Here is a 16,941-nt window from a genome sequence, read left to right as displayed (position 1 = left end):
ATCGTATTAGGTTTACAATAGTATTATCGGGACGAAACACATATACCTTGCAAATTAGCATAAATAACTAGAAGCGATTACATTTTATTTCTTTCCTTAAACCAGAAATTGTTCTGAAAGTTAGGTTTTGTCATGAATATCTTTCACATCACCTTACTCGGCCGCCATGTTGACATGCTGACTCGTATAGAATACATAACTCGATGTTCATAAATATAATTATATTTGAAATATTCGAAATTGTGTTATCGTAAATACAGCTATTTTGCACTCCCCCAAAAAGCTACTGAAATTATTTCGTCATGAATAAATGCAAACATGCTTTTAATACCAACAAATTCATAAAAAGATTATTCGGGAATTTGCGTACATTCCGTACTGACGAACACTAAAGAAGTACGGGTACAGTAAAAGAGTATCGTGGTACATATCACAGGTATGCTGGTATTACCTACCATCGCTGTAACCTTCTACCATATAAACTTTAAGCTTATAGCAATATTTTCCATCGTATGCAGTCACTGATGTGGAAAATATGTAACATTAAAAATAAATTAACGCAAAACTTTAATATTTTTGTATGTTGCAACATGTTTTCGGCTGAAGCACCAGTAAGTGTCTTAAATATTCACTGATGCCTGCTGACATACATGACTGCATCAAATTGCACGATTTAATTAATAGGTGACATCACACCCAAAACCCGTCCATCAGTCCCAGCACAGGTTGGTGGTAAGGCTTCCCGCTTTTCTTATGCTTAAGCAAGCGAGACAGGGAACAAAAGAAGTCCCATCACGTTAAGGTGTAAACTTTAGATCTATAGTGATATGCCAAAGCTTCTTTTGAATGCAGCCATTGTTGTGGAAAATATGTGACTTCGAAAGATGTTAATGCAAAACTTTAACCTTGTTCATTATGATGCATGAAACTCCAAGCATATAGCTGCATGAACTTTATATATACATGTATATATATATATATATATATATATATATATATATATATATATATATATATATATATATATATATATATATATATATATATATATATATATATATATATATATATATATGTGTGTGTGTGTGTGTGTGTGTGTGTGTGTGTGTCTATATACACACATATATATATCTACTCCCGATACCGAAAGCATTGCTTCATGGCAAACTCGAGAAACATTTCAAAAATAACCACTCCGAAAACTGTTGAATTCCAAGCAATGTACCTTTATGACATTATTTATGTTACATTTAAACTGTTAAAGAAATTCCAAATTAATAAACTAGTTAATGTCCAGAAAATTAAGATATTTTAAGGTGGTCTCACAATGGTCCGGCTCTAAAATTTAACTTGAGAGAGAGAGAGAGAATTGCGAGTGAGTTATGATAGTATTGTAAATAAATTTAGTGTGCTTTTGACCTCGTGTAATGTCCTGCTTCACACACGACTAAATCTACTTGTGTGGCTGATTTCATTCAGTTTCAGGCGCAAGAACACTAGTATTTGCATTATGGGACACCCATGTTTTGTGTGCAGCCATTTTTGTTTTGAGCGGTAGCAAAAATTACTATGAATTCATGCACAATCAAGTGCGACAAAATTTAATAACGAGGGCAATTATTATTTCATTTTAAGGAAGCTGGGTTTGGTTGCCTAGAAACACTATTTAGACAACTTTATAAATGAATAAGACAGATCCACAATTTAATTGAAGCGGCGAATAATTCGTTTGAAAACTATTTCAAATCATTTATAGAGTTGTCGAACATATATCATATTAGAAAGGTCTATACCTACATTACAGAGGTTTAAAATTGAAGTAATGACATCACTTGTTTATTTGTAGAGGCATCCTTTGTCTTAGAACCGCTCCGGTGACCTAGTGGTTAGACCGCCCGCCTCGGATGCGGAAGGTCGTCGGTTCGATCCCCGGCTGAGTCATACCAAAGACTTACAAAAATGGTACTAACAACTGCCTCGCTTGGCGCTCAGCATTAAGAGGTTAGTGTTAGGACTGGTCGGCCTGGTGTCAGAATAATGTGACTGGGTGGGACTTCATGCTACATGTCTGCGGCATTGATGCCCCAGTGCTTGACATCACTATAAACATAACTATAAACTGCCACACTGCAGGCATCGTAGCAATATGACTGAACAATTGTTAAAGCTACGTTAGAAATCCAAATCACACACACACTCCTTTGACTTAGAGAGGCCCAATATTCAAGTATAGACATGAACAATTATGAAATGAGGCTGTCATATGTAGGGCATATTATAAAGCACACACACACACACACACACACACACACAGATATATATATATATATATATATATATATATATATATATATATATATATATATATATAGCCACATATTCGGAATATTTTGAAAAGCGTTTTTTGTATTCGAACTGTGTGGACACAAGAGGACAAATGTATTCAAGTATAGACATGAACAATTATGAATTGAGGCTGTCATATGTAGGGCTATCTAATATATATATATATATATATATATATATATATATATATATATATATATATATATATATATATATATATATATATATATAGTGTCACATATTCGGAATATTTTGAAAAGCGTTTTTTGTATTCGAACCGTGTGGACATAAGAGGACAAATTTTTAATTCTTCCATGGAACAGGATTCCTAAAAGCTGAATTGAGCTACTATAACATAGTTTAAGATCTACCTCTGTTCTCAGATTAATGACAGAATGTTTTATAGAGTCGCAAAACACTGTATCCCTCATAAATATCTCAGGCTGCGAATTCGCGCAATTCATACTTTTCGGAGCCCGTAACTTTACTTTGGTGCAACGAAGAAACGTCAATGATGGCTTGATGAATAGAAAAATATCTTCAGGTTATTGCTTTTTGTCTTCGACATTAAGCCCGCTTCAGTCACATGTGGTCACAGTTATACAAGCATTGGATTTCAAACGCATAACTTGAGCTGCAAATTAACAGCAATGTCTGCTAAAGTACATGTCTCGAAATCGATTTTATTAAGGGGCGACGAGAAGCATGCCATTTTTATAATGCCAGTTAACTTCAATAATGCTTAATTCCCATACTGACTATTTAAGCCGTCTTATCACATTAAAATATTACAAATAGCTCTTTAATGTCAGAACAAAATATAACAATGAGGGGTTCATGTATTGTTGGTTCAGTTTAAAAGTTATAATTTATAGAAGTAATTGACTTAAAGACCTTAGTAAACTTCTGACATGTGAGCTTTCAATAGAAACAATCGGTCAGTTTTTATCTTTAATATAGAATTATTCTCATATTTCTGCAGTCTGTCATCATCAGATGAAAATTAACCACAAAAATGTCATATGAAACTTGAACACTGTTTGTGCTGGCAGTAAGACGATCCCATCCCCAAACCACTTCCTGTCATACATACCACGATTGATGTCTTACACTTTAGTAGTAGTTACATCCCTGTTAGACATCTAGGATTTTCTAACTATGAGAAAATCAGTATTATATCGCAATTACTATCAATGACATACGAGAAAGATTTTGATCAGGTCAAGCAAACATGGATATTCTCCATGAGGTGATTAAACAAGTTAGAACATTATTTGTTTTATCATTTCAAAATGTCACGTTGTGGGGAAAATTTTCTGATGTCCAGGCTTCATGTTTAAATATATTTTCTTATAAGTTACTTCGTAGTGAGAGCACCTGGATATGTTAATTCGTATTACGGAAGGTGCGACTATAGGCCCGATTCTGGACAAAGAAACTGCCTGTCTGTTGTGCAACTGTTACGCAACGGCCTGTTCGTGGCTAGGTTCAAAAGGAATTATATGTCCGAACCTAGACACTTTTGTTTGCTTTGCACTCAGTCAGTGCTGTCACGACCGGGAATTCAGAGGGAAATGTAAGTCAGAAATTGACACAGGGCAGTTTTTAAAGAGACCGGGCCGTAATCAATCGGAACAAAGAGATTCAAATTTAGAGTGGAGTTTCGCGCTCAAGACGTTATTTCAGCTACATTTCTCGTAAGTAGAAGATGGCAACAAAGTTGAGAGCCGTTAGATGTGCTCCGATTGCATAAGTTGTGCACTAATAGGGCGGCAAGGAATTCTTGTGAAATTCTAGTTTGGATTGGGAACAAAAGGCTTCTGAGGTAACATATCTTCGGCCGTTTTTGGATTACTCTCCTAACTAGGTTTGTAATATTGATGCATTATTATGTACCTTTTTATTTATCAGAAATGGAATCTTCATTGCTTAGCGAATTATTAACATGCAAGATTAACTTATGCAGATTGTTGGAATGTGTACTTTACTAAGTTGCATTGTAACGAATGACTGAGTTTATTAGTGAATTGTGTTAGAACTTGTACTTGCTTTGTTAGTATATATATATATATATATATATATATATATATATATATATATATATATATATATATATATATATATATATATAATGAAGAGTTAGTCATTGTTGTACTTGTGCACATACAATCAGCTATTTTTATATATTAGGTGTCGTTACATTCGTAGGGTAGGAAATGCGTATGTTTCTTGTTGACGATAAGTGTTTACTATATCGAGAAGTTAACAATATGATATGTATGCATGTATCAAAGTCGTTGATAATACTGTTATTGTTAAAGCCCAATTCTTGTAGAACCAAGTGCGTAGGGAATATTTAGATGTGGGCGTGTGATAATTTATTCGCCATCATTCTGATGAAAGGTTTGTGAGAGAGTGGTTAATTCTCCTGAGATTAGAGCAAGGAGACCAGATTGTACGTCCCTTCTGCTACCATAGGAAGCTGACCGGGTATGAGCTAGAGGCGACACCCGAGAAATGGAGAGACGGAAGACACGTTGAGACCGTGTGGGAGGTCTATTATGACGTAAGCAGTTGGGTGGTTGCGTAGTACCGGAAGGAAGCGTGGAAGAGAAACCGGAAGTGCAAGGAAAGCACGGAGTTGAGAGTCCAGAAGTACCAGAGGATAAAAACGACAGGCGGACAGATGAGTAACAGAATCAACTCCGAAGAGAAACAAACTGTCTAAAGACTGTAACTTCATATGAGGATAGTAATTGGCAACGGAATATGCCACTGTTTGTATGTGTCGAAAGAATTACGGCTGAGAAATTGTCGATGCTGAAGTCGAATGCATTAATATTTATTAAATTGCTATACCTTTTACCTCGAGTCTTTTATACACCTAGACCGTCAGCATTGCTGACTGGGGGCTCTGAGCTATTTCAATTTAAATTGTCCGTCATTCTCCGGTGATAGAAATAATACCGCAGGAGGCACGTGACAGAAAAAGTACTTGGATGTGATAAATGAAGAGCGGTTTGAAACTGCAGTATAGCACATACGTCGAAATTAGACATGGTTCGTTATGAGAGATTACAAAGGAACGAGCGGCTATGAAATAGGTGTAATATAAGACCTGTCAGAAATAATTAGTTTGCTTGTTTGTCCTTTCGATGAACCGACAAGAAAATATTTTGCAGTAATACTATTGTACATTGTTGAATACAGAAACATTTAAAGCCATAATGTCTGCAAAATCGAAAAGGTTCTTAAACGGATTATACTTTGAGCAACAAGTAAGGTCAGAAAATAACAAATTTTTTAACAATTAAATTGCATTTAAGACTAATATAATTATTTATAAGTTGGTCTTTGGTAATTTATTCTTACCTAAATGAAACATATATTCTATTTGTTATATATGCACCACAGCATTACGTGTTTGTATCCTCACCTGTGTAGATATAAAATGCATATTGATACTGTTTTAAAGACTGTGTTCTGTTTATAGCAAACATAAACCTATAGTCTATGAACTGAATCACTGACTCCGTCTCTACCCAAGGTCATTTCATTTTGCTGCTTGTACCAGAGGATCTGTACCATATACGTAGAGGAAGAGGTCGTCGCTTGGCTGTTTTGTATCTGTTATTTCGTTCCTGTTATTACTAAGGGTTATTATTTGTTGAGCTAGCAGTTAATACAGTTAACACTTTATCCGGGATATGCCTACATTTTGTCTCCGTTACTAACACAGATAATTCTTAAAACCAAGTATAAATCGCATGTGTGCGGTAACTGGATCTGTGAGGTTATGGGTATATACCCTCAAAAGGGAGCAGAACGCAATGGGAGTGGAGTATTGTTGTATCAAAAAAGTTGAAGTTGAAAAGGAACGACAAAGGTTCAGATAACCAGTCTAAGGTCTAACATAATATTTTTTACATTTTTATCCTGCCTACTTGCCAGCAAAGGACATAGTATCTGTACCTGCATACAAAATATGTGACCTGTTAGTTTGGCCCATGAATCAGTTAGAAAGGTAGAAGGTAAGTTTATTTCTGAGTTCTATACAAGCTCACACTGGTATTGATGTAATAAGGCAATGAACTAAGACGTCATTTTCACACAAACTATAGAGACTATACCGTGATTGAGTTTGGGGAGTGTATTAATGTTGTTGTGTGCGAAAAGGAGTTGTCATACCACAAGTGTACAGGTGTGTTGTTGTTGTTGTTGTTGAACTCCATTTTTCAGCACACGATAGGCTATACATGGCGGCCAGTATTAATGGTGGAGGAAGAATCCGGGAAAACCTCGGAAAGAACCACCGACCCACGAAAAGCTACTAGCAAGCTTTCTCACATACCCACATTGGCTGAATCCTAGACTCGAATCCACGCAGACAGAGGTGAAATGGCAGTGATCCGTAACGGAGAGCGCTTTAGACCACTCGGCCACTCGGGGCCCCCTGTACAAGTGTGACATATCTCGTTTTTTCTAAGGCTGAGGCTTTTCGCAGGTCTACCATGTACTTTAAAGGGATCAACTGCGTAAAATTTTCAACAAAATAAAAAATAACTTTACTTGCTTTTCTTTTTCTGATTCAAAATTTCGATTTTTTAAATATAAAAATTAAGCTTATGTTCTATCGAATAAGGACGAAAATCGCATTTCTTCGTCTAAAATAAAGCTTGACTACGCTACTATATGATCACGTGACTATCCAAATGGCAAAATCTACAGCGTAAACAGCGTAGAGTGGCTGTTGAAGCTTTGCCTTTAATTTAGGTGATAATGAAAGACTATGTACTGATGTCGCTAATGGAATGAAATAGTTTTAACACTCAGAAATCCACTCTCTTTTAAGTAAAGTAGTTTTAAAGCAGTTTAAAAATCAATTATTTTTTTGTGTAATGGGATCGTGTGGGTCATCTCAAAGTGTTGCCACTTAAAAGTTTCCGTTGTAGCATCTCACCCAACCAGAAAAAAATAAAATAAAAGGATGAGCTCTTCATCTGTTTATTTAAATGGTAAACAAACATACTCATCCCAAATTCACAAACAGTGCAAATTTAATGTTAATAAGTGAATCTTTAGAGGAATTTGATCATAAATACTACAGATGGATCCATCCACAGACAAAGGTGGAAAAAGCAAAGCCCATATACTGACCATTTAATGGCATGATTTTATAAAAGGAAATATTTTGAGCAGGTCGCATCTTTTGATTCCAAAAATAAAGAAAATTATAGAGTTAAACGAAATATATTTTATAAGAAATAAGTATGGTTCACCAGGCTTAGATTGAAATAACAGGAACCTTTTTTTTGTTGTTGTGGTAATTGGCAGATTTAACTTTATTTAGATATTCTTCTTGTTTGCATTAAACTCCAGTTTTTCCCATTTAGTGGGGGCATATAATATATAATATTTTAACACACAAACTAAAAATGTCCGGGCTTCAGATAGCATTTTAAAACGTTTGCTCTAATTTATGGAAAAATAATATATTATATCCAATTATATTAGTTGTAAAGAATTAACTATCTTGAGGTAACAGAGAGAAATATTTCCGGTAGGAAAAAAGGTCCATGGTGACCCCTCCTCCCAGCCAAAATAATTGGTTTATCCCATCTATTATGACTATGTGGTCTTGCTTTGTAAAGTTCAATAAATATTTTATTTTCCTAGAACTTACGGTATTGAAATATTAAATCCCAGTTAATCATATAATTACTAACATAGGTCCTAATATTATAGTTCTGAATAAACTTTATAGGTAATCCAAAATAAATCGCTTCAAGTAATATGCATTGTCTAAGACTTTCGTTATCTTTACCAACTTTCTTGGCTGAATACTCCCTATCAAACAATTTCTCCTTTTTTCTTGCAAATTCGACATGGATTTGTCCAATTTATCTTTTATAGTTCTTAACCCTTTGTCGATAAGCCCCAGGTATGAATTCACAACCCTTCAAGATACGTTCCTTAACCAGATCATAATCAGCACTTTGCTATATTGACAGGGAAGTGTAGATGTCACGAGCTTTGCCAAAAAAGTGAGCTTTGTAATAACAGAGTCCGATGCTCTGTTGGCCATTTGAAATTTTCAGCAATGTTTCCAAAAAATGAAGATAATATTTATCCACTTCTTTTTTTTCCTTAAAAGGGAGTACTAACCTAATATTCTTAGTAAGATCAGAACCTGCTATTGTGTGTAAAGTGGAGGAGTGCTTTCAGGACACGCGGTACTAATGGTATGGAAAAATGGGAACCAGCCTGGAGATGGGTGAACCTAAAATAGAGTATATATGGGTTAGGCTGACCAGGATTGGTTAATAATGTAAGTTATGTTGGAGGAAAAAGAACCTTTTGAGAGCTTATCCTAGTTGTAAGTGGACCAAAAAAATAGAGATATTGTTTTATTGATGGAATTTCAGTCCTTTAACAGTCTTGAGTTTAGAACACATTACTAAAATTAGCACCTGACTCTTTGGTGCGGAATTGAAAGCACATGTTTCAAACACATGCAGGTCCAGAAAATGCCGCGGCTCATATCCTTTCCTCTACACAGAAGCTGACAGCCAGGTTTCATCTATACTGATAAATGTAGGTTTAATCATGAGCACTCAAAACTTTTAAGTTCTTGAATTTTTAATATCATGGGGTTTGCATAGGTTTACTATGGGAACTGAATTAGTACCGTGAGTCCTTCAACTTGCCAGCTCTAATTCTTTTAATCTAAAGTGAAATTCCCTTTCATCTTTTTCGCTATTTATAGACCTTCGATTGTGGATAGAATCCAGAGAGCAAGAAGGCCATCTCCTCTGAGTGCTAATGAGAGAAAGGGGTGTGTTTTCAGAGACTAGTGTTGAGTCTATAATGGTCCCTTTCAGTGTCTCAATTCCTCACTTAGATTACTAATTTCTTTGGCACTGCGAAGAGAAAGAGTTGGCACCAGTTACCATTAAAGGCAACCGTTCCATATGACACATCTAGGCATCATGGCAGAAGAGATATCGGTCATAATCAAGACTTATTATACCTATTAGCCACTTGTGATATAAATAGACCATTATTATTCACACTCTTTCAAATTGGAATTTGGCCTAGATCTTATCACAGTGCAATTCAGAAACATATGAGCCCTTAATCCGGACCTTACATAAGCTGTTATCATAATAATTTGTTTCCTGATAGCTTTTGGCCTGTGCATACAGGCTGGGCGACTTGTCTTTTCAGTCCACCCGAAATACAGTTTACATTGGATTCATTGATGTTCCTTGTGTCTCAGCCAGGCATATTAGCCAAGAAACAGTCGCCATCAGGGTCAGTCAAAGAATCTTCGTACTCGTTCTATTGCCTGTTGATAAATCGAGAGCACCTGTCATGCAAAATCCGGTCATTGCCCTCAAACTCTACTTAAAGCGCACATTCGCAAAACATGGCATGTGCAACGGATTATTTCTTCCCGTGAAGGTGAGAAAGCAAGACATTACCTCTCAGACCAGATCTTTGTAGCTTAAGTGCATTATATGCTCGACGTACTCTGACGTTTCAAAAGATCAGAGCATCCTAATGAGAATTTTAGTTTGTTTTTTTTTAAATGAAAGCGATCTCTGCAAGCCTCACATTCAACCTCAACGTTTCGATCTGAGACATAACCGAAGCTGTTCGCGAGCATGCAACATCAATCGTGTCGAGTTCTTCTCGGGAAATTAGCTTCGCAGTGACAAAACTTGACACTAGTGGGACCCATAGCCCAAACGACCTACAGATACAGTGAAACCATTACAACCTCTAAGCTTCTCTGGATTCACCAGTAAATATTGACGATGAGAAGATTTCAGTAGTAATCTTAACCTGACTGAGCGGTCACGTTTCATCTTACCATATACTTTTCGCTTAAAGATGGAGAACTGGTTTTCACTCATATAAGGAAACCAATCTTTTTTCCCTGGAAGGATTTCTGATGTATAGGCATTCCCTCCTCCTAATACCTATTCTCCTCATGCTAATGTGATTGGTGGACGTATCTGAATAAGAAAGCAAATTTTTAAGTTGTAGTAAATTATGTTGTAAATTCGAATACGTTTCGTGATTACATTAACGTTAGGAACATAACCTATACTGCCTGTCAAATCCAGTCCTCCCAAAGGACGAAAATTCGTCTTTCTTTTAATATTGTATAGACAAAATGGACAAAGGGCAATAACCTTTGTGCATTGTCTCCCTCCCCTTGCCGCCGGCGGGTGGCGCTAGTTTAATGCTTTCGCCGTGTACTGACAGCATATATGACATGGACTCCATAATCAAGTGGAAATTTGTGACAAATTTCGTCCATTCAATTCAGGATTTTGTTATTTTGGGACGTATTAAAGATGATTATGCAGGCTGTATACATAGTTTTTAAATGTTGATCATAATTATTTTGATTGTTTTCACGCAGAGTTTGAACTTCTGCGTTCTCTGACCACATGTCTATATCGTAATAGAACGTGTTATAGTTCGTGTTCGCGCATATCTTTTATTAACCCTGATATAGCGAGTGTTTTTGGCGTTGTTAACGCATTGAAATTTTAATTTCTTCTTTCTTTTCTTACTTGTCTTTTCAGGATAAACACCGCTAAATGCAAGAATTTCAAACCCGGCGAGAATTCGTATGACTCGTGCCTCACTTGTACAAAGACTTTATCATCAGCTACTTTCACCATGCACGCCATTTGGTCAAGAATACATGGTCGAAAACTACAAGAAATGGGGGGGTGGGGGGTGGGGGGGAAGACGTGACGTTGAAAATCAAAGGACCGAGAGTACTAAGGTTTTGAATTATCACCCTAATACAAGATCTTTATACATCCTTGTGGAGGAGGCCATTAGGGCCTCTCTCACAACGAAAATAGGACGTAAGTAACCAACTGCTATGGTTACATCTGTGGAAATGGAGGAAGATGCGACTACTCCTTCGTTTACACCATCTCTGGAGTTGCAGGTGTGTTGTTCGGTGCAGCATACGACTAGAGAATTGATTAGCTCTGGACAATATTTTCCATCCTTCCATCTTCTGCTTAATTCGAGAATTTCGAAACTTGGGCTGGAGGATCTACCCAATTGTATACAGCCCAGTGGATGTAAGTCCATCCGCATGTCCAAGAAGGACCTTACGTCCATTAAGTCCTGGTGCATGGGGATGATAAATGTTTTGAATGAGCCATGCTGTCTAGCCGCACCTCAGTTTGATGCCGTATGTCCTGCCGACTGTACCGTCCAACCGTCCGGTTCTAGATGTATACCGTTTAATGGCCGCATGTCATCTGCAGCATAACTTCCTATGCCTCGTCAAGTAGAGCCATGGAACATTAATATTATGGGGGCATTGTATTAATAGACCCATCCGTCCGCCTAACATTACCAATACTCAGCAAGTATAGTCGTCTAAACTGCCATCATGACGCCGATACCCGTACTGGCTTACCCCTCATCTATGCTTCGCGCACATTGATATTGATCCCGACAAGGACGACCCGCACAATAAGTGAGGGAATTAACCTGATGATGGCTCATACTTAGATCCAACTATAGAGCGGACTGAGTACAGCTTTAAGGTGGAAAAAGAGGAAATATATTGGGTGTTGTTGAATTCTTAATGTCCCCCCCCCCCCCGTTATACACCATCAAACAGGGTCAAGACTTCGGTCGAATTTTACGATGAGGAAGTCAAACATACTCTTCCATCTCCCATCTTCTCCTGCAGTCTGGAAAATAAAGGAAACCGCTGTTAGAGTATCTGCCAGGATCACTAACCCAGAAAAATTTTAAAGCCTATTTTCTAAAAGTCAGCTACCAGCGTTTTTTGTTTCTTGTATCTGCATACCGTTCAATGCCCGTATGGCTTCTGTAGTATATATTCATGTGCCTCTCCAAGTTGAGTCATGAAACGGTAATATTGCGGGGATCTTATTGATAGATCATTCCACCCGCCCTACGTTTCATACATCCAGCTAGTGCAGCCGTCTACACTGCCGTCCGTATGCCCGACGCCCGTACTAGCTTATTTGATTTCGATAAGCCGACCGTATCTATTCGACAGCTACATCCTTCTATTCCGTGCTAACCTTGTTGGACGGTACCGTAACAGTCTTAGAGATGACAGCCACACTTCGTTATGTCGCTTGAATGAATTATTCGTGTATCGATCTTGATCCCGACCAGGGATAAAAATGCTACTTAATCAGATCTCACAGCTCTATGATAGTGACGTGCCTTCTCAAATAGGGCGGTACCAAATCATTTCAACTCTGCATTCTGGTTTGGGAATTCGTCTTTGGAGCGCACATCGCATGATCGACAACCATATCAGGCATATTCACAGCAGTCTCAATGTATTTGCAAATTTTCTGTCAAGAGAATGACAGATTCTCCATACATAATGGTCTTTCCATCCAGCGGTTTTTCTTCAGACTTGTCTGCTATGGGTAATTCTTATGATCAATCTTTATACAACCAGATGGAATCACAAACTGCCCACATTTGTTTCACCAGTAACGGATTCGGAGGCTTGTTGCGTCGACATTATTTTCATCAGTTGAAAGTGTCTGTGGGCCATTGCCTATTCCCAACGTTCTTAGTTCCGAAGATTATACAGAAATTGAGGTGCCAGAAGAAGTGCCTGTCTCTGCTGAGATTAAATCCTGTATAAATCATCTTCTAGATCAAACGATCGATCTATCCAGGATGATCTCGGCCAGGCTGAATCTAAAAATGTCTGATTTTTTTTCTCCGTGAATAATTACCCGACCACACTTCCGAAAACCCTCCCAACTACCCCTTCATGCAAAAAATATTCGTAGATATATTGCTCAGCTTAAAGTCTACCCACACATTTGTCTACATGAAACTGACAGAAAAGGCGAAGTTTCCTCCATTTAACAGAGCTTGTTTCGGGAGTTAGCATGCTTATATCAATAATGTTAATGTGATCGGGTAAGTATTCACAGAACAACATAATTTACTAAACGAATTCCTTTCTTTATTTTCCATGCATATGTATAAGCAAAAGTACTTGATAAAAAAAAAAAAACTTAACAATCTCATTCGCATCAACGAAAGTGCCCTTTGTATTGATGGATTAGTGACTCTGTTTGTAAGAGAAAGTTTTACTGGTTCATCCAGACAATATGAAGGTCATGTTTGTCTAATACTGCGAGGAAATGTTATTGCGTGTCGCAGTGATTGGTTAGCCATATTCATGAAAAACGAGGAACTCTTTCCGCCACCTGGCATTAGATGATAAGAAAACGTATGGAATTTTTATGTATCAACATTAATGTCATTACCCAAGATATTTGCTTAATCCGTATTTTGATGGTATTTAGCAAGTCAACAATTCGACCAAACACTTAGAAATAACATGTTATATGAGCTGTGATGTTAAAATCTATATCAACTGTCTCAGTTTTAAAATTTGATAGAAAATATCGCTATTATCTAAAAAATATTATTTCAATGTTTACTTGTGAAAGTCCTTGAATTTGTAAAATAAATTTTTGAGTCATCTGAATAATTTATGTATTATTTAGCTTAAATATGCATATGCTTATATGTTTTTTGTCCTCAATAATGATACTACCACTACTACTACTACTACTACTACTACTAATAATAATAATAATAATAAATTGGTTATTTATAAACGTAATCAAGGTATCACCGTTATAAGTACTTCTTGATTATTAATTTAAAAATAATTAAAAATATAATTTCTATAATTTATTAGTCACTTTTAATCTGGCTGCATTACTGTGGAATGATTGGCATATAATATAATATAAACAATGTCCATACTCTAATAACATGTCATTTTTCAGATAAATTTGTAAATGTTATTCCTTTTGTCTGCATTCATTGTGTGTGTGTGTGTGTGTGTGTGTGTGTGTGTGTAAAACCTGTTATAACGCGATGCTCGGGATCCAAAGATAAAAGTTTTTTCGAAATACTTCCTCATAGAAAATGTGCATTGAAATTTCAATGTCATCGGTTTTAACTAACCTCTTGATCACATATCATTTGTTTTGTTCGCCGGTTTTCATCAGACATCAAATATACTTCAGTTTTGAATTGCATACATGCCAGTATGGTGGAAACAGTGCACGGCGATGAGGTACGTATACCCATTGACAACTTAAGTTAACAATGTAAAAATTGAAAAATAACTAGAGAAACTGGCAGTCTGACAATTCAATGATTGACGTAGCACATGTAGCAGAAAGTAAATTCTCCAAAGGTAACATTCATAAGCCAGGTGTCACTCAAAGAAAATAAAAATACACGATATATTATCTTTGAAAATTTGTGATAGACGGGAACTATTTGTTTGTCGCTATTAAATTTATTTGATCTTACTAAGGAGTTTACAATGATTTGTATCAATGACAGTCATTTGATGCAGGTGGCGCGTCAAACAAAATTCGGCTCATTGTTGGATCTGAAGAACTTTTCAGTCAGCAGACAGTGAGATCCAATTCCCACGTTTGAACGGTTTGATAGTTCTCGGAGAATGTCAAACTAGCTACATGTTACTTCCTCCAAACATTAAACACTGCCGACTTTATTTTAAAAAAAATCTTGTAACATGTTTGAACTCGATAGCTTTTCTTTATTTTCGTTAACAAATATAAAATGCAATATGTTTTAAACAATTTCTGAAGTTAAGGCAACATTAAACGCAATGTTGTGATTAAAAATCTGCTAGGGATACGAATAATTTTCTTCTTCTGAGAGCATGTATTTAGGATGTTAAAATGAAAGGTCACCTTAAACAAAAAATATGCGACCCATGCTGCCATCGCGTTATAACCGGAACGCGTTATAAATGATTTTACCTGTGTGTGTGTGTGTGTGTGTGTGTCAAAACTGCAACATATCATATTGTTTGGGCGGCTCCGTCTCCTAAATATAGCATGGAATTAACATTTTATTCGTCGTTGACGACTATATTTGTCTAAATTACAAAATATTGCGCTTATGAAGCATTATTGTTCCAGGTTGTTTGCTGATTTACGTATATGTAGTGGTTTTTGATCAATGAAAACATGTTTTTTTTTTTGTTGATCAGGACCAGAAAGGCTAAAAGTGGCACGTGTCATCATAGCATATTTTAATCTGTTATTGCAGGTTTGCGTTTACAGAGTGTTCGAGCGATAAAACCAAGTTCTCTTTTAAGTCGGATGAGAAAGATCAAAAGAACCACCTAGTATATAATATTCCATATCTAGGTCATCGTCACTAGCAACTTTAATCTTCATAAAATTTAGCCAACTACTGTAGAAGTCAGATGGAGGAATATTGAATAATTTCAGCAGAGCGACCGATTTAATGACATGTATTGTTGTATACAGTCTGGATATAAGTTGTTTTTATTAGCCTAATTCGAGTTCAAATTATTTTCACCACTCAAATCTATTTTGAAAAAGGACTTACAAACAACCTTGTTCCGACTCAAATTTATCTTGAGGTAATACTAGGAGAAAGAAGAATCTAAGATTGACAAATAACCAGTGAAAATAATTTCTATAACGCCAAAAATCCCCGAGATGAACTTAGCGGGAAACTTGGAAAATGAAAAAGACATAAAAACGGCAATGACCAAAGTTGGAAGAAAGAATAAGAAAAGTATAAAGCAAAACATGATACAACCTTGTTTTAGTTGTATAGTGTTTCCTAGGACAAGGATTATTGATAACGCCAGTGACAAAAAATTTAACACAGCATTTCATTAAGCTTGCAAAAGATACTATGCTCTGAACTCCATCGTGACTAAACGTTTGGGATGTTAGGAAAAGTATATAAAATTTATTCAAACGACAACATATTCATAAACATAAATTCACCCCGAGTGATTGATAAGACGGACTAGAAAGTAGTTGGTAGTTTTATCTGGGTCCATTAACAGTGGGTGTATTAGTCGCTATGTTGGACATACAGCTAATTCAGTTTCAAAGACCCTAATATTAGTATTGTCTCAGATTACGCCTCCTTTATGGTCAGATCTGCAAAACACGCTTGTCTTGTGCATGACGTATTCAAGAGGACGTTTTTAACAAAATGAATATAATATGATGGAAGGCTCGTTGGTTGTTGTTGTTTTTTTTTTGTTTTTTTTTTTGTTTTGAGAAAATTCCTCTGTAAGTTCTTACAATCAGAGTCTGACCCAGTGAAATCTGTCCCTTTACATCTGCTAGTACCTGTGCGACGACAGCGATAACTGGAAAATAATTAAGGTTCAAACCCACCATTATATAGAATTTACACGTACACAGGCTTCTTCCGAAAATGACGTTAATATTTTTCTGGCAATAATTTTCAGCCCGTCATCCACCTTCATCTTTATGTTTTTTAAATACGGTATTTGATATACCACCACACACGTTTTGGTTCTGAAACTCGTAAAATATATAGCTGTATGTGACATATGAGAATTCTGGTTCATTTTTATTCCGTTTGTTGCGCGTGGGAGACAGCCTACACCACCAATATCTGTACTTAGATACATTGGCGTGAAATAAATCTCAGTTCTTTCGTGATAGTTCCTTGTATTCATCCTAAATAATT

At 36.3% G+C, this 16,941-nt stretch overlaps 1 protein-coding gene across 2 annotated transcripts in view; it reads left to right on the top strand.

Annotated features, from left to right (window-relative positions):
• The window catches only part of LOC149795249 (uncharacterized), a 69,692-nt gene that overhangs the window by 49,481 nt on the left and 3,270 nt on the right, over nt 1–16,941 (top strand). Inside the window, exon 1 of one of the 2 annotated variants that reach the window (XM_089964973.1) lies at nt 6,056–6,377. The exons of the other annotated variant lie outside the window; for it this stretch is intronic. The gene's annotated coding sequence lies outside the window, so the exon portion shown is untranslated. Of the gene's footprint in view, nt 1–6,055; nt 6,378–16,941 lie in introns of those variants that run through there. 2 annotated transcript variants of the gene reach the window in all.

Source organism: Sinohyriopsis cumingii, chromosome 7 (assembly GCF_028554795.1).
Source record: "Sinohyriopsis cumingii isolate HCF-2022 chromosome 7, ASM2855479v2, whole genome shotgun sequence".
Taxonomy (NCBI): Eukaryota; Metazoa; Mollusca; class Bivalvia; order Unionida; family Unionidae; genus Sinohyriopsis; species Sinohyriopsis cumingii.
Note: the sequence above shows the minus strand (reverse complement) of the source record. Positions and strands in the feature narration are given on the sequence as shown.